Here is a 19,486-nt window from a genome sequence, read left to right as displayed (position 1 = left end):
GTAATAAAAGAACGATATCTACACTGTTTACATGGACTGAGAAACCCCTCAGACCAAAGTCATTGACAGCAGGCATGTAAGCACTTGAACAGAATTGCGCACATGGGGCCTGGAGGGTGACGGTCAGGGAGGCCAGTGCTCAGGAAGATGTTTGCCTGACTGAGAAGCCTGTGCCTTAAGTATGAGGAGAAGGCATAGGGGCGGGAGCCGTGTTTCTGAGGCGAGGCGAAGGGACTGTCCTCACAGACCGTCATTATCGTGGGTCCTGTTACCACAGACCCAGTTCTGTATCTCCTTCCTAGATTCAGGGGAAGCATGGCAGGGTGTACACTGTGGCACAGGTGGTGGCTGGCGAACAGGCAAGAAGAGGGCAATTCAAAAGCAGTGTTAAATGCTGAAGGGGATTCCTGTGGCCCTTCCCGTGTCCATTTGCCTGTAGTGACTGCGGTGACTTGAGCCATCGGAGACCCTGTTTACAAAAATTTTAACAAAAGGATGTCTTGGTGGGTTTTTCATAGAATAAAGAGAGAAGTTTAGCAATTTTATGGAGTTTTTTTATTCGTGGTACTCAAATTCTCTTAATAGTTCTCCCCTTGCAATCAAGGTAAAGTAATAGCATTAGCTCTGCCATGGTTTTTTTTTTTTTTTAACATCTTTATTGGAGGATAATTGCTTTACAATGGTGTGTTAGTTTCTGCTTTATAACAAAGTGAATCAGTTATAAATATACATATATCTCTTCCCTCTTGCGTCTCCCTCCCACCCTCCCTATCCCACCCTGCTATGTGGCCACAAAGCACCGAGCTGATCTCCCTGTGCTGTGTGGCTGCTTCCCCCTAGCTATCTGTTTTACTTTTGGTAGTGTATATATGTCCATGCCACTCTCTCACTTTGTCCCAGCTTACCCTTCCCCCTCCCCGTGTCCTCAAGTACGTTCTCTACGTCTGCATCTTTATTCCTGTCTTGCCCCTAGGTTCTTCATGACCATTTTTTTTTTTTAGATTCCATGTATATATGTGTTAGCATACGGTATTTGTTTTTCTCTTTCTGACTTACTTCACTCTGTATGACAGACTCTAGGTCCATCCACCCCACTACAAGTAACTCAATTTCGTTTCTTTTTATGGCTGAGTAATATTCCATTGTATATATGTGCCACATCTTCTTTATCCATTCATCTGTCGATGGACACTTGGGTTGCTTCCATGTCCTGGCTATTGTAAATAGAGCTGCAATGCACATTGTGGTACATGACTCTTTTTGAATTATGGTTTTCTCAGGGTATATGCCCAGTAGTGGGATTGCTGGGTCATATGGTAGTTCTATTTTTAGTTTCTTAAGGAAACTCCATGCTGTTCTCCATAGTGGGTGTATCAATTCACATTCCCACCAACAGTGCAAGAGGGTTCCCTTTTCTCCACACCCTCTCTAGCATTTATTGTTTGTAGATTTTTTGATGATGGCCATTCTGAACGGTGTGAGATGATATCTCATTGTAGTTTTGATTTGCATTTCTCTAATGATTAATGATGTTGAGCATTCTTTCATGTGTTTGTTGGCAGTCTGTATATCTTCTTTGGAGAAATGTCTATTTAGGTCTTCTGCCCATTTTTGGATTGGGTTGTTTGTTTTTTTGATATTGAGCTGCCTTGAGCTGCTTGTAAATTTTGGAGATTAATCCTTTGTCAGTTGCTTCATTTGCAAATATTTTCTCCCATTCTGAGGGTGCTTTTCATCTTGTTTATGGTTTCCTTGGCTGTGCAAAAGCTTCTAAGTTTCATTAAGTCCCATTTGTTTATTTTTGTTTTTATTTCCATTCCTCTAGGAGGTGGGTCAAAAGGATCTTGCTGTGATTTATATCATAGAGTGTTCTGCCTATGTTTTCCTCTAAGAGTTTGATAGTGTCTGGCCTTACATTTAGGTCTTTAATCCATTTTGAGTTTATTTTTGTGTATGGTGTTAGGGAGTGTTCTAATTTCATTCTTTTACATGTAGCTGTCCAGTTTTCCCAGCACCACTTATTGAAGAGGCTTTTTTCCATTGTATATTCTTGCCTCCTTTATCAAAAATAAGGTGACCATATATGTGTGGGTTTATTTCTGGGCTTTCTATCCTGTTCCATTGATCTATATTTCTGTTTTTGTGCCAGTACCATACTGTCTTGATTACTGTAGCCTTGTAGTGTAGTTTGAAGTCAGGGAGCCTGATTCCTCCAGCTCCGTTTTTCTTTCTCAAGATTGTTTTCGCTATTCAGGGTCTTTTGTGTTTCCATACAAATTGTGAAATTTTTTGTTCTAGTTCTGTGAAAAATGCCAGTGGTAGTTTGATACGGATTGCGTTGAATCTGTAGATTGCTTTGGGTAGTAGTCATTTTTACAACGTTGATTCTTCCAATCCAAGAACATGATATATCTCTCCATCTATTTGTATCATCTTTAATTTCTTTCATCAGTGTCTTATAATTTTCTGCACACAGGTCTTTTGTCTCCTTAGGTAGGTTTATTCCTAGGTATTTTATTCTTTTTGTTGCAATCGTAAAGGGGAGAGTTTTCTTAATTTCACTTTCAGATTTTTCATCCTTAGTGTATAGGAATGCCAGATATTTCTGTGCATTAATTTTGTATCCTGCTACTTTACCAAATTCCTTGATTAGCTCTAGTAGTTTTCTGGTAGCTTCTTTAGGATTCTCTATGTATAGTATCATGTCATCTGCAAACACTGACAGCTTTACTTCTTCTTTTCCGATTTGGATTCCTTTTATTTCTTTTTCTTCTCTGATTGCTGTGGCTAAAACTTCCAAAACTATGTTGAATAATAGTGGTGAGAGTGGGCAACCTTGTCTTTTTCCTGATCTTAGTTGAAATGCTTTCAGTTTTTCACCATTGAGGACGATGTTGGCTGTGGGTTTGTCATATATGGCCTTTTATTATGTTGAGGTAAGTTCCGTCTATACCTACTTTCTGGAGGGTTTTTATCATAAATGGGTGTTGAATTTTGTCGAAAGCTTTCTCTGCATCTATTGAGATGATCATATGGTTTTTCTCCTTCAGTTTGTTAATATGGTGTATCGCGTTGATTGATTTGCGTATGTTGAAGAATCCTTGCATTCCTGGGATAAACCCCACTTGATCATGGTGTATGATCCTTTTAATGTGTTGTTGGATTCTGTTTGCTGGTATTTTGTTGAGGATATTTGCATCTATGTTCATCAGTGATATTGGCCTGTAGTTTTCTTTCCTTGTGACATGTTTGTCTGGTTTTGGTATCAGGGTGATGGTGGCCTCGTAGAATGAGTTGGGGAGTGTTCCTCCCTCTGCTATATTTTGGAAGAGTTTGAGAAGGATAGGTGTTAGCTCTTCTCTAAAAGTTTGATAGAATTCGCTTCTGAAGCCATCTGGTCTTGGGCTTTTATTTGTTGGAAGATGTTTAATCACATTTTCAGTTTCAGTGCTTGTGATTGGTCAGTTCGTATTTTCTACTTCTTCTGGTTCAGTCTCGGAAGGTTGTGCATTTCGAAGAATGTGTCCATTTCTTCCAGGTTGTCCATTTTTGCTGGGAGTTAATTTATTGTCAAGCGACACTACCTGGCGGGAATTCTTACTCATTCCCTCCCTCCGCAGGCCCCCCTATGCGTGGTTACTTTGCGTTTGTCTAACAGACGATATTCACTTCGGCCCCTGGTCTCTGCACGTTTTCCTTCTACTTGCACCTAACCTGCCTTTACCCCTCTCAGATTTTCAGCGGAAATCTCACCTCCTCAGAGAGGTGTATTTAGTTGTCTCCTGTCTCTCCCATTAGCTGAGTGAGTCAGGAGGGTAGGAACCGTGTCCATTTTGTGTACCCCTCTATACCCAGGGTTTAGCACCATGCCTGAGATGTAGTTAGAACTCAGTCGGTACACAGTCTTGAAGAAACATAGGGGAATCTCTGTGTAATGTTTCTTCAGGTGTGAAGAGCTACTTCATAATTTACATTTAAAAATCTCCAGTGCTTAACGATTCTACAGACATTCAATTTCTTGATGAAACAGTATCAATATACTTTTTAGAAAAACTTTTAATTCTATATTGGAATATAGTTGATTAACAACATTGTGTTAGTTTCTGGTATACAGCAAAGGGATTTTGAAAGGGAGCCCTTCTCCTGAAGATATAAATACAAATATAGCAGCACTAATTTTAAGGAAACACTTCAGTATCTGACAAGTCTATAGACCACAGGAGAGTTTGCACAAACGTTAGCAAATCACTGCTTCTAAAAATGTAATAACGGGAGTCAGAGATTTGTCAAACAAGATTAGTATTAATGTTATTCTTCTCAAGTAAAATATAGGTCTGTCAAGACAAATAATATTTTAAGTTAAAATATCATCAAATATCCACCTTTGTTTTGTGCGGTTTCCACAACTTTAGCCGGTTGTGTCTATACTAGTTTTCTTACTGAATTTTTTAATCAACACACTTTTAAAAATCTTAAGTAAATACATTTATTACACATGAATAAAAAAATTGAGAGCTGCCTGCAACATTTTGCTGCTGACAGCTGACATATTTTGAGAAACATGAGCTTGACTTGCTGGTCCCTGCAGAAGATAGGGTTTGGTTACATGGCATACATGCTATTAAGGTTGCCAAGGACAGAACACACCTCATGTTGAGCTTAAGTTGTAGAGTATAATCAATACCACAGTAGAATTAGAATTATTCAGATGGGGGACACATAGCTTTGAAATTTAAAGAAAAATAATTTTTTTTACAAAATTCCTGTATACACTAATGAAAGTAAGATGTGTATAATTTTAAAGTAAATTGTGGTATTCTTTTACTCCTCATTTGTGGTTAGCTTTGAGTATATTCTGCTTACTGACTAAATTTCCTTTTTAGATAGGTATATAAACATCATGTGCCTGAGCTCACTTTGTGTTCTTATTTTAAGAAACTTGTGCGGTTCCTGTTCTGCTTTTAAATACCTCTCAGCTGTAGCCATAAATCTCACATTATAGCAGATTAAGAAAATATCATGGGGGAATAACTAACTTTACGACACCAAAAATAGGTGTTGGGAGTTGGTAATGACTACTGTGTCCTCATTAGCATAAATGTAGTTATATATATGTAGTTGTTTCTAGGTACACATATAAGAGATAGGTAAAAGTTGTTGAAAACTTGAAATTTCAAATATCGCTATTAAGATGAAAAAAACATAATATTTATTAAGCTATTTATTAAGCTCTAATTATATACCAGGCACTATGCTAAACACTTTATCTGTTATTTCATTTAATTGTCTCAAAAACCAGAAGGGAGATAAGGAACTGAGATAAGGAACGGCCAGTAAGTTGGGCAGGTGAAATTGACATACACCTGTTGTATTCCAGAGCCCGAGCTCTGTACACTTTCAATTTCAGATTCTAAAAACCATCTTTCACCAAGTCCTCCCAGTATTCCGCATAATGGCAAGGATCTAATAGATAAATTGACTACTGACTGATCTAGTAGATGCGGATCTAATAGATAAACTGACCACTGCTGACTGATCTAGTAGATGTGGAAAACATCCTCCTGGTTTCTTTCACATCAAGGCTTTTGCACATCCTTCAAACTCTGGTCTCCTAAAGGTAGAAATAATATTGACCTCACTGTGAAAATAATCAGGCAACAGTTAGTACCATAAACTCTCACTAATGATTACCTAGAATTACACGATAGCGAGCAAAGTCACATAGTAACATACTTTGGATGCCAGCTGAAGCATACATCCACAGCTACTGGTGCTTCCGGTGTGCTTGCCAAGTGAAACGATGTTATCATTCCAGGCACATGGGCACCCAGGCCTAGCTGATGGAGTGCAGTGCAAATCACATCAAGGTCAGGGATTTGATTTCCTTATAGGCTAGTTAGCTGCCCACCGTCAGAGACAGAGCATGGGCTCAGTGCCAGCCGGTTGCATGGTATGTTTGGGTGGATATAGTAATTAGAGAAAAGCATGACTAACATCCACATCTAGGAGAGATGCCTGAGACTGAAGCTAATAAGAATCCACATAAAATGTCTAAAATAGACTGGATACAGGAAAGTTTTTCAGAGCATCACAATCTGTCTTGTGATGTAAAGGACAAGTATCTCAATACATACTGTTAGGAAATTCCAATGGAAGAAATCTACAAATGTGGGTGTTATGACAGAGGACATGCACAATACATACATTCATTTAATTTATATAAGTTCTTTTTATATAAATACTTTATATTAAAATACTGTAAGTAAGTTACTTTTGGATTATATATTCCTTATTGTATCATGTTTTACTAAACATTATATATATTTTACTGAATATTGTTTTAAGAAATCCACTTATACTCTAACTTGTAGGCTGTTTATGGAATTTTTAAGAGTACTCTGACTATACATAATTTTTGCCTTATGCATTAACTTTAGAATCAACCTACAAGTAAGTGGTGACTCTAGAGCACAAAAGTAGAGAGATAGATGTTGTAATAACAACCAGAGTAAGAAGGGGCTTTTCGTGGATCTGGATATGTTATAATTTAAAAACATTTGCAGACTGTCTGAAACATATCTAAGAGCAAAGATGCCCTAATTATAGACTTATGGTCACGGTTCTTTATACAAAAACATGCAGAGAAAAGGGAAAGGTAATTTATTAACCAATAATGGCTTGAGAGACATGTATTACTTTAAAATGCATCCACCAAAAATCCATTTGCAGTATAATTTGGCTTCCTAACTTTCAGAGTCTACGTAGCAGAAAGAAGGAGGCTTCCTCTCTACATTGAACCACTGCAGGTCACTCAGGCAGTAACTGTCATCTGACTTGTGTGTGCCCTTGTCCAAGACCTCGCCACCAGGTTATGAACCTGTTAAAAGACCAGGTGCTTTTCACCTCTGTATTCACTGTGGTGCCTCAGCTGAGAGTAGCGGGAACTCAGAAACATCAGATGAATTTTTCTGGTTCTTGGATCAGGTCGCTTTCTCATGGCAAATTAAAAAGTGATTTACTCGTCTGTAAATCAATCTCTTGTGAGTTTGGTTAACACAAATTAATTTCCCAGAGTTTGATTCCCTTGGGTGAAGTGATAAAATTAGATTTCAGTGGAATGTACATAGAGCAGGAGGGTACAGGGGACAAAGTTTCTAATAAATTCCTGGAAATGAACGGTATGTTTCTCCAGTGCATATCAATGGGATTTCATGATAAGCTAACCCTCTTTCTGTGCCACATCCTCTGATGTTTTTTCCCATCTCATGATGTTCAAATAGGAATAAGGGTGTAGATTTCTTTTTATTTTTGCCCTTTATTTTTATAGAAAGACATAACTCTCCACTTCTTGAATGGTTTTAAAGGTATATAAATATATTAAAGGAGGAAAATATAATCTCTTCATAGAATCTAGAGGTTTAAACAATTAGAACGATAAACGGACAAACCTAATAATTTTATTTAGCAATCCCTAAAGGCAAGAGGCAGCAAATTCCATCTTGAAAGTCGCAGCAAATCTGTGATCAGTATCCTGTGGGTGTAGTTAGCAGTCTGGTGTTTTGAGAAGGAAAATAATGGTTTTTAACTGGCTCATTTCTGAGTTACATCCTGAAAGGAGAGGAATGAACTTAGAGCCAATATTAACAGGTGGTAATTAAATTATGGGTTCTGCATGCTTAATGTCCTAGACTAAGGCAAGATGAGACAACTGAGGCCATTAACTTTAATAATTGGAATCGGTATCTCTCTTAAGTAGTATTTTATAGCGCATTAACAATGGCTGATTAGTATTAAATCAGAAAACAAACTGTTTTCTTACTAAAGCATGTTTTACTAATGCAGATTCATACCTATACATTTAAATGTGAAGTATAATTTATAGGAGGCAATGTCTTTTACAAAGGTAAAAAGAAAGATAAATGTAAAACGTTTGTCAAATTTTAAAGTCAGTATCTCTTGACGACCCATGATTGGCTACCTTTAATTATAAAGAACTGGGAACAAGAAAAATGTAAACATTTAATTTTATTATTAAAGCTGAAAAATTCCCAGTTGAAATGTTTATTCTTTTCTGAAGATTTTATGCCATCTGCCTTAATGTTTTAAATACTAGGTGGTTATTCCACATTAATTATATAGCAGTGCTGTAGGCATCATGTACAAATTACATCATAGTAATGACAGTCCTCTTTCCAAAGGGTTTTTTGTTTTGTTTTTAAGAACATTTAATGAACATTTGCATTTGTAATACTTTCAAACATAACTATTACCACATTGATTTTGAAATACTTAATGTCATTTGCTTATATTTTGGGTTTTTGTTAAACAATCCCAACCTCCCCTGAGAGGTCCATTTTGTTGTGACTCGAGTGAACATATAATTTATCTGCCAAACTTTTGGGGAGTGAAAGGGGATGCTGTTATTAAAAATAAATATGCCAGGACAACAGGTGTAAACCAGGATATATATCACCCAGTGCAGTGGTAGACTATTACAATATTATAGTAGAATAGTCTCTGAATTATTATACTCCCTATTCACCAAATGCATCTGTGGAGAAATGCTTTCAGGATCCCTGCTTGGGATAACTGGAATGCATGTTTCCCTGAGATCTGGGTCTCCCGCACCTCCAAGTCACTGGACGTGTTTTTGTTGTTGTTTTCACTTTGGTGCCTCGTGCCCAGCACATGAAGATGAAACGAGTGGAAGCTCAGGCCCCAGACTAGGATAGGAATGTGCTGGAATTATGCAAAGGGTGTGGGGGGGGTCGGAAATGAAGGGAATTGCGGGCTGAACACAGGGAAGCTGGGCTCTCCTTCCTGTTTAAACTCCAAGGGAGAGTCTCTTATGGGATTGCCAGAATTTGAGCCATTTCCGCCAATCTGGTGTTTTACTCAGTACCCGCTCAGAGAAAGACAACGGCCATTCATAAGATACTACCGATAAGGGATTAATATCCGACACATACAAACAGCTCACACAGCTCAACGTCAGAAAAACAAACAACCTGATTAACAAATAGGCAGAAGAACTTAATAGACATTTTTCCAAAGAAGAAATGCAGATGGCCAACAGGCCATATGAAAAGATGCTCTACATCCTTAATCACCAGGGAGATGCAAATCAAAGCCACAAGGAGATATCACCTCACAGCTGTCAGAATGACTATTATCAAAAAGAACACAAATAAGTGTTGGTGAGATTGTGGAGAAAAAAGAACCCTTGTGCACTGTTGGTGGGAATGTAAATTGGTGCAGCCACTGTGGAGAACAGTAGTGAGGTTCCTCAAAAAACTAAAAATAGAACTACCTTATGACCCAGTAATTCCACTCCTGGGTATATATCCAAAACAAAACAAAAACAAAAACACTAATTCAGAAAGAGACATGCACCCCCATTGTTCATAGCAGCACTATTTACAATAGGCAAGATATAGAAGCAACCTAAATGTCCATCAGTAGATGAATGGAAGAAGATGTGGTATATATGTACAATGGAATTATTACTCAGCCATAGAAAAGAATGAAATAATGCCATTTGCAGCAACATGGATGGACCTAGAGATTATCATACTAAGTGAAGTAAGTCAGAGAGACAAATACTGTGTGATATCACTTATATGTGGGATCTAAAAAAATACCACAAACTAGTGAATACAATAAAAAAGAAGCAGACTTACAGATAACAGAGAACAAACCAGTGATTACCAGCAGGGGGAGAGAGAAGTGGGAAGGGGTAATATAGCAGTGGGGAGTAAGAGGTACAAATTATTAGATATAAAATAAGCTACAAGGATATATACAACACAGGGAATATAACCAATATTTTATAATAACTGTAAATGGAGCATAACCTTTAAAAATTGTGAACACTATATTGTACACCAGTAACTTACATAATATTGTACATCAACTATACTTCAGTAAAAATAAATAAGTTAAAAGAAAAAAGAGAGACCATTCATAAGAGTGGTGAATGTTTAGGTTCACCAGGATTCTGGAAGGGGGGAAGGGACGGATCTGGGGTTTCAGCACCGCCCTCTTCAGTTCCCCTGTTCTCCCCCATTCTGCTGCTGGAGACTGTTTTGAATCAGAAGGGGTCAACATTGATAGGATTGAAGGGACAAGGAAAGGGGGCAGGTCAGGCAAGAGGGGAAGGCGAGGGAATTGGGAGAACAGTAGTGGATTTGGCCCCAGGCACAACAGGTTCTAGAATTTTAAAGTGGGGGAGAGAGAGGAAGTGCTTTGGCTGAGAAGCCTGTGTGCATGGCGAGCTGCAGGTAGGACAGTCACAGAGATGCCCCTCTGTCTGGACATATAACCTATAATTAATCTATACCTGTCTGAGTCATATATATTTTAGACAGGTCTGTAATCTTCTCAGAAAAATAACAGCATGAGTAGACTTGCTCAGTTTTTCTCTTGTTCCAGTGATTTCACAGCAATACCTCTTTGCTCCCAGAAAAAAAGAAAGGTCTTGTAGCTCCACATTATCTTTAAATGTGCTTTTATTGTGTGCTTACCTGCACTACGGTCGTTCAGTGTACAGACCCCATGGTGCATGTACGATCTTTAAAATGGGGGAAACCATGTAAGGAAGTTAAATTAGGAAAAAAAGAAAAAAATCAAAACAGAGTACAAATAGCAAGGTTAAATTGAGTGCTGTTAACCCCCTGCCGGCACCAACTAACAGTGCAGAAGCAACAGTGGGAATCTGAAACAGAGGTTAGTGTTGGGAAATTTCAGCTCGTGACAGTTATAAATGAAATATATTGGCTAGTTTTTCTTCCTAGGGTATCCCTTTAAAGAAGAGTTCAAAGATGATACTCAGTGTATATCCAGTAGAAATAATAAAAGCTAAAATAATATCTTAGTCTGAAGTACCCATTAGAATTCAGGTGAGTTTTCCCCCGCCTTTAAAAAAGTAAGATGTAACTTACATAGAGCAAAATGTGTAAACGTTAAGTTTTATTTATACATCATACAGCTCAGTGACTTTTAAGATAGGAATAAACCCATGTCATCAGCAATAAGATCAAAGTTCTGAACATTATCACCATGCCAGAAAGTTCTCTCATGCCTCTGAAAACCATGTCTGTTATTATTCAGAAGTTTGATTCTCTAGTTATTCTCAATTCGCCTCCAGTTCTATGTGAACGACCATATCAGTTTCACAGTCACAGGCTTGTTGCCTGTAGTTGCAACAAGCAATTGCCTTCTCTCCGCAGTGTGTTTCCAGAACACTTCTCTTCTGCTGTTGGCTTTATTCTCTCATATCCAGTTAAATGGAAAACAGCTCTTATTTTATGGATAAGTAGGTAATTCAATATCAGTGACATAGTTGCCTTAGCAGAAAACTTGCTACTTTGAGAATATGGGTAATTGAGGAAATCTGAGAACAAATCAGTGACATTGAATGACAAATATAAAATATCCATAATACTGTATGTAGTAGGGTATAGGTATTTAACATCGTAAAACACCGTTCATTAAAAATATGTTCATAACTGGTTGTAGATTTCATCACATAGAAAAAGTGCTAGCCACACTCTAATTTAATAACTAGTACATCTTTTGAAAACTTAAAATTTTATAAGCAGTAGCCACATTGATTCTTCTTCTCTGCTTTCCCTTCTCCTCTCTTCCCTTTGTATGAGAAAGTTGCACTCAGGAAGTGTTTGTTTGCCTGGGCATCCTCCTCCTGGCATCTTCCACTGGAGGTGTTCTTTGGTTGTCTTCACCTCTTTTTCTTCCCATTTCCAGAACTCAGCAACATCTTTTCTCTCTATATTCATATGAATCCAGTAGTTCCACCTCCACCACTGGTGGAGCTTAGGATTTCCTCATCCTACAACCCCGGTCCTTAAATATCAACATGCCGTTCTCACAGCTCCTTGTTTTCTCACCATATCACAGAGCACACCTATCCATTCTTCCTTTCACACCCTTCCTAGGAAAATATAGTACCCATTTATGTAGAAGGCTTTTAACTATCATGAATTTGGTTCTATCCTATTTCCTGGAATACTTTCTATAGAAAGGCTACATATAAAAAACCAGGGCATTCTGTGCCTAGATTCCCGTGTGGGGTTTACTTTGTTTTAAATTTAGTCAGTGCTTCTTTAATCATCTCAGGGAACACTATTGTCTATAGGCAATCCATTTCCACATTTTGTGTGTTGATGATTAGCTGCTGGGTAGTAGGGCCAGGTGCCCACTGCCCTCAGGGGGAGCACAGCCTCACTGGAGTGAGTGCCACAGGAAGGGCCTTGACAGCGATTCAGGACAGGGACAAACTTAGGACAAAGACAGGAAAGGAAATCTGGCAGGAAAGTCATATAGAACTGAGAAAAGACAAAAAGTTGTACAAAGAATGTAGACAGGTTAAGAGAAAAAATTAACGATGCAGGGTCATTAGGTTCACTGAAACAAAGCAAAAGCAAAGCAAAACAAACCCTGCTTTTTGAAAACTAAAAATAGAATTACCATATGATCCAGCAATCCCATTCCTGGGCATATATCCAGAAAAAACTATAATTCAAAAGGATACATGCACCCCTATGTTCATAGCAGCACCATTCACAATAGGCAAGACATGGAAACAACCTAAGTGTCCATCAACAGAGGAATGGATAAAGAAGATGTGGTACATATATACAACGGAATATTACCTAGCCATAAAAAAGAATGAAATAATGCCATTTGCAGCAACATGGATGGACCTAGAGATTATCATACTAAGTGAAGTAAGTCAGACAAAGACAAATACTATATGATATCACTTATATGTAGAATCTAAAATATGACACAAATGAACCTATCAATGAAACTGAAACTGAATCACGGACAAAGAGAACAGACGTGGTTGCCAGGGGTGGGGGTTGGGGGAGGGATGGAGTGGGAGGTTGGGATTAGCAGATGCAAACTATTATGTAAAGAATGGATAAACAACAAGGTCGTACTGTATAGCACAGGGAACTATATTCAATATCCTGTGATAAACCATAGTGAAAAGAATATGAAAAAGAATGTGTATATATATATATATATATGTATAATTGAATCACTTTGCTGTAGAGCAGAAATTAACACAACATTGTAAATCAAGTATACTTCAATAAAAAATTTTAAAAATTAAAAAAAACCCTGCTTTTGGTTAAAAAAAAAAAAGATGGGGAAACAAAACATGGAAGAGAGCAGAAACATGTTCTGGGGACTGAGTTGACAGAGCTTTTGAGAAATTTTCACAGGTCTAAAACAGTAATAACAATGGAAAGAGCTTGTATTTTCCACTTGAGGCTACATGAGGCTATTAGTATCTAAGGAGGCAACAGATATAAAATATCTAAGAGATTTGGGAGGATTGTTTTCCTCATTAAACTTTGTTTTAATGGGTCTCAAAATTCTGTGACAGACTTTTGGTCAGGTTGTTTCCGTTAGAAAGTACTGACTTAAAAAAGTAATAACTTAAAACCGCCACATTCACAAACAAATGGTCCACAAAACACTCTCCTTTCCTTCTGAAAGCTTAATGATGAACTGTAATCATTAACCACTCTTTTACTGTTAAACATAAATGGCCAGTTGAGAGAAACAGCTCTGAGACTGTTCTTCCACCACTGATTAAGACTAGGGTGGCAAGTATTAGGGATAATATTCACTTAGCCTTCTGAGCTCTCTGGGCAGACTTGGTGACCTTGCCAGCTCCAGCTGCCTTCTTGTCCACTGCTTTGATGGCACCCGCAGCAGCCGTTTGTCACATGTTACAAACAGCAGAATGACCCAGAGGAGGGTATTTAGAGAAGCTGTCAACACACGTGGGCGTGCCAGGAACCATGTCAACCACAGCAGCATCACCAGATTTCCAGGATTTAGGGCCATCTTCCAGCTTCTTCCCTGAACGGCGATCAGGCTTCTCCTTCAGCTCAGTAAACTTGCAGGCGGGGTGAGCTGTGTGACAGTCGTGCACAGATGCACGGCCAGCACTGATTTGCCCTGCATGGCTCAGGATGATTCCCTGAGCCATGAAGCCACCTGCTTCCATTGGTGGGTTCTTTTGCTGTTAACAGCCATGTTGCCGCTGTTGCCGTGATGAACATCTTTGCCAGACAGGTTCTTGACATTGAAGCCCACGTTGTCCCCAGGAAGAGCTTCACTCAAAGCTTCATGGTGCATTTCAGCAGACTTTGTTTCAGTTGCAAGGTTGGCTGGAGCCAAGGTGGCCACCACGCTGGATTTGAAAACACAAGCCTCCATGGGGACAGTACCACCTTTGCCACCAATTTTGTAGACGTCCTGGAGGGGCAGACGCAGGGCGTGTCAGTTGGATGCGTTGGTGGCAGGATGCAGTCCAGAGCTTCAAGGATTGTGGTTCCACTGGCATTCCTATCTTTACCAGTGAGTTCCCATCCCTTGAACCAAGGCGTGTTAGCAGTTGGCTCTAGCATGTTGTCCCCATTCCAATCAGAACTTGGCACAAATGCTGCTGTGTCAGGGTTGGAGCCTGTTTTCCTGATGTAGGTGCTGACTTCCTTAATGAGTTCCTTGTTTTTCTTCTGGCTGCAGGGTGGCTCAGTGGGGTCCATTTTGTTAACACTAACAACTGGTTGTTTCATGCCCAGTGTGTAAGCCAGAGGAGCACGCTCACAGGTCTGCCCATTCACCTTCTTCACATTCACCAGTGCCTGCGTCAGCAATGAGAACAGCACAGTCAGCCTGAGATGGGCCTGCCCGCATGTTTTCGATAGTCCCTGTGTCCTGAGGCATCAGTGATGCTCCCATCACACTTGCTGCTCTTGGATTTCCACAGGGAGATATCGGTGGTCATGCTGCACTCGTATTCAGCTCTCAGTTTATCCAAGACCCAAACGTACTTGAAAGAGACCTTCCCCATCTCCAGCAGCCTGGTTCTCAAAATTTTCAGTGGTTCTTTCGTCAGTGCCATCACGTTTGTAGATCAGATGGCCAGTTGTGGTAGATTTGCCCAAATCTGTGTGTCCAGTGAAGATGCTGATAGGAGTTTTTTTCTTTCCCATTTTGGCTTAGATTTGTAGTGGTTTCTTATGACACCTGTTGTGGCAGTAAACCTCTTGCAAAAAAGTGAAAGGATTTTCTTTACGGTGATATAAAGTTAACCTAAAATTAATCTGAAATTCCCAGTGTAGAAGGTTGATTTAGGGATTAGGGGCCTAAATAAATACGACTGTAGCTGCAATTACACTAACTAGGCTAGAATTGCAAAAGATCAGTCCTCACGCTTTGTAAAAAGATCACTGGATGCAATGAAAGTGGAATTTCTCCCTTCTGTACGTTGCTACCCAAGTAGGCAACTCAAGGGACCTTAATACCTGCCTCTAATGCAAGACAGACTGCATTCAGAGCAGAAAACCAGACCTGGTGGCTGGATGGCTGGCTTCAGCATTGAAGTTCCCACATTTCTAAGGGCATATGCCAAAAGTATGCTTAATGCCTCGGCAGGTTTGGTAGCTCATGGTGCTGGAGAAACAACCATAGTGCTAGTCTCTGGGGACATGTTATACCAAAACTAAGATGGTATGTACGTGAACTGATAATTCACAGGAATCTGACAGTTTTCAAGAGTGTAATCCCATTATTTTTCTTAGGAGAGAATGTAAGAAACCATAAGATCTCAGCCTGAAAGCTCAGTGACACCTTATGACTCTATCTGTGAAATGTATCATTATTTGGTGATTCGTGCTAGAGGACAACAGTTTTTTTAAAAACCAAGGGAATAAAGCAATAACTTCTGAAGTTTTACTCATCTTAAGAGGCATTTTTCTAGGAATGCCGTTATTCCTGGGGCCACAGAGTTCTATGTGCCTGACCTAACAGGCTAATTTTAGACTCCTTCCTCCTCTACTGTTTGATGTTGAAGAGTCTTTTTTTTTTTTAACAATAAAAACAGCATCTTTGACCAAAGGCCATGATCAAAGCTGCTCTTTGAATGAGAAATAAAACTTTCAAACAACTGAAAACTCACCATCTGAAATTCCAGATTCTGCAGTTATAAAGAGTAAAATATCTGTATTTCCTCCTTCAACTCATGAATGTACCCAAGCTGAATCTTGTAATTCTAGAGTAGTGGGTAATAGAAAAATACACATTGTAAAATAACTACAATTCCAATGGCAATCACAAGTTCCATTAAATAGACACTTTTATCATCATAAGCTGTTAGTATTAGATTTACTGCATGAGGTCAGGTAGTTTTTCAAAACACTACTCTATTTTATGAGGTTTGTTTTAGAAAGCTAATTTCATTAACTCCACATCTTTCCTTCCCTTGTGAATCTTGAATCAGCTGAGACAGGGGTATGTATTTGTGGAATCTCTCTGAATAACAAACAGGAGCAAGAGACATTTTTGCCAGTTTCTTAATAGACAAAGTACATAAAAATCTAGAAATGTATTCCTACAACTGTGGACTGATCACGTTTTTATGAATTTCATATTATATGCACCAAAAACTGTATTTAAACTCTGAAGTGGATGCTTCTTTACACCAAGGAAATACATTGTAGTGCAGAGCACAAACGTGAGGACTGGAATGGCTTGTCTTCAACTGTTACGACACTCCCCACCTGTGTGAACTTCCTCAGTTCCCTCCTCCATGAAGTCAGGATGACTGACACTAACCTTGCTGGGTTGTGGGAAGGATTACCCTGTATACTGCCACGTAGAGCGCCTGTGCAGAGTAGGAGCTTCACAAATGTCAGCTGTCACCACCATCATCATCTTTTTTCATCATCTAGCTGGTTTCTGTGTTAGGATTATCATTTTTATAAAGTGAGTTCCATACATAATGATATAAATAATTAAAAGAGGTTAAATGAAATGTTCTGTTAGGTGTTAAGAAATATACCATACCAGTTCCTACAATTAAAAAATACGAAAAAATACATAGGGAAACAAAAGCCATAACTAAATGAAAATACTAATGAAGTGATCACTGACAAAATTAGTCCTAACACAAACATTATTTCTGTTTAATACCAGTGTCTGTCTGTGTGCTTATCCTATCAAAGACTGGTTTCTCAACAAGTACAAGGCAAGTTCAATTAGATTATAAAGTGAAACTGGAAATTATTCAGATTTCATGAAATGAATTAAAATGATGACGAACTGCTGAGATCACATTCCAAGCCACCAATAAACGAGAAAGCCAACAAGGATGACAACAGAATAGTTCTAACGAGTGACTTGACTGTCAGAGGACTGAGAGAGGCCCTTGGAAAAATTGATGAAGCACCTTAATATTTTTTGTAAAAATGATGTGTTTATTATACTGTAAAAACCAAATATGCAGTAAAAAACTCTAATAATGTGTTGTCAGGCGTGCAAAAAATCATGCCAATAAAACACTCGATTTTCACTATCCTTCTAATTAGAACACTGTTTCAGTTATAGTAGAGATTTTCTTAACTGAGTTAAAATCAGGTTACTTTTCTATTCTTTGGTTTATTCTTTCACAATTTATTCTGTTTTATCCTAGTTTTCAGTGATTGTACCTTAAGGAGCCTTTTCATGGAATTATCCTCAGAGAATAAGTATCTACTATATATGAAATAAAAGTTTGTATAAAAATTATTAAAAATTTTAAATTACATAAAGTGATACAGATGGTCCTCTGTATTACCATTGCTTAATGCTCAAATAGATGATTTTATATAAAGTGATTCTATGGTTATAGTATAAAGAATATCCAACCATATCTTCAATTTATAAAAAGGAATTTATTCTGAGGAGTTCAAGTTGCTTCCTACAGAATTTACAAATTGACCCATCTAGAGCCTGAAATAACTCTTAATTTTATTTTTCTTCTCTACCAAAGACTAACAGACTACAATCCCAGAGGAATGACCACAGTAAATCCCAAGCTAGTAATCTTTCCAAATATAGTTACACCTCATTTATCCGACACCACTGGAGAATGAAGTATTAACTGGAAAATCCACCGTGATTCTGAAGCTGGTCTTGACCGCTTCCTCAGGAAGACTCTTCATTATTCTTTCTTCCTTAGTAGTATCTAGAACACACCCGATAGCAATAATATTGTATTTGAATTATTTGTTTATGTGTTTATTGAACCATTACATAGCAGACTCTTTGAGGACGAAGAACATGTTTTTTACTCATCTTTGTGTCCACAACACTCAGTACAGGTCTGTCACATAAGGAAGAGGGAGGTAGGGAGGAGGAAGGACTCAGACTTTTTTTTTAACAGAAATCTTTCTCAATTACAGCACTCTCTCCTTTTTCCTAGCAGAGTGAACTAAACATGCTTGTTAAACTTTTTTGGATGACAGAGGGCCGTAGTTGGGAACACTATCCCTCTGTGCTGTAATAAAGATGCTTTTCAGTGCTCTTCAGACTCCTAGGTTGATCTTTCCAGCAATTCATAACTGTGGCGGAATGAAGTGGGGATTCCCCTTGTAATTGGCAGGAGGAAAAGCCAGGTACCTAAGCCTGTGAAACCAGCAACCTTAACCCGGAAGACAGTCCTGGACCCAAGTGAGGGCCTGGCTCCATGGCAGCTCAGAGGTCTTCTCTGTATTCCCACGTTCAGAGTTTAGAAAGTTAGTTCATATGTAATTCCATTATCTGTGTTTCATAAAATCTCCCCTTCTAAATACATTGGAATTGCAGATTTTCAAAGTGTTCTCAAGAGGCAAGTATAATTTTTGAATTAATTAAAATGCTTAATTATGTAAAACCCAAAAACATCTTAGTGCTCACTGAGAATTACACAGAGATAAAAGCATGTCATTTTGCAGTGTCCGGAGAAGGGCAAAAATGAGAAGTTCTGTTTCTTAAATAGTAGTTTTTAACCGCTACAAATGTTTATTTTGTAGATCAAGGTCCATTTCAAATATGCTACCATTAAAGCAGTTTCCAAAGTCCACAGATAACAGTTACGAAGGTCAAGAGAAGTTATTTAGAAATTACTTGTCATTCAATTCCAAAAGGAGGGAATGACTAATGACTAGATAGTGCTTTGTTTTCTCAGAGAAGGAACTTGCACAGTGGGCTACTACCAGCCCATTCATGCCTGACCTAGGCCCGAGGAACCGAGGGCATCTCTCCAGGGTGCACGGCCAGGTTACGAGCCTGCCTGTGTCTGTCCACACCCCGCAAGCCTGCCAGAATGGTGTTTCTCAAAGCAAGTACTACACTTGAGCCGGCAGGACCAGTGCTCTGCCACTACCTGTAGCAACACCACGATCCTGAAACAGTGCAAGAAACACGAGCAGAGACACAAAAGTAGTCATTTGTCCAGAGCCCGTGAAAAGCAGCAGAGCGTGAGCTCTGACAGAAATGTGAGGCTGACCGTGCGGAACAGTTGAAAGAGGCTGCAGGCAGAGCGGGACCAGGTAGGGCTCCTTCACCATCAGCTCCTTTGTCCCTGGCACTCCCACCCCCTCCCAAAGCGCAGAAACAGCAAAGCAAAAGGAAAAGAACAAGCGGG

General features: G+C 38.8%; 1 protein-coding gene and 1 pseudogene across 5 annotated transcripts in view; one reads left to right on the top strand and one right to left on the bottom strand.

Annotated features, from left to right (window-relative positions):
* The window catches only part of UBE2E2 (ubiquitin conjugating enzyme E2 E2), a 353,955-nt gene that overhangs the window by 107,798 nt on the left and 226,671 nt on the right, over positions 1–19,486 (top strand). The gene's annotated exons all lie outside the window — the stretch shown is intronic.
* Positions 13,594–15,035, bottom strand: LOC137224629 (elongation factor 1-alpha 1-like; annotated as a pseudogene).

Source organism: Pseudorca crassidens, chromosome 5, assembly GCF_039906515.1.
Source record: "Pseudorca crassidens isolate mPseCra1 chromosome 5, mPseCra1.hap1, whole genome shotgun sequence".
In the NCBI taxonomy this organism is placed as follows: Eukaryota; Metazoa; Chordata; class Mammalia; order Artiodactyla; family Delphinidae; genus Pseudorca; species Pseudorca crassidens.
This window is presented reverse-complemented; position numbering and strand designations above follow the sequence as displayed.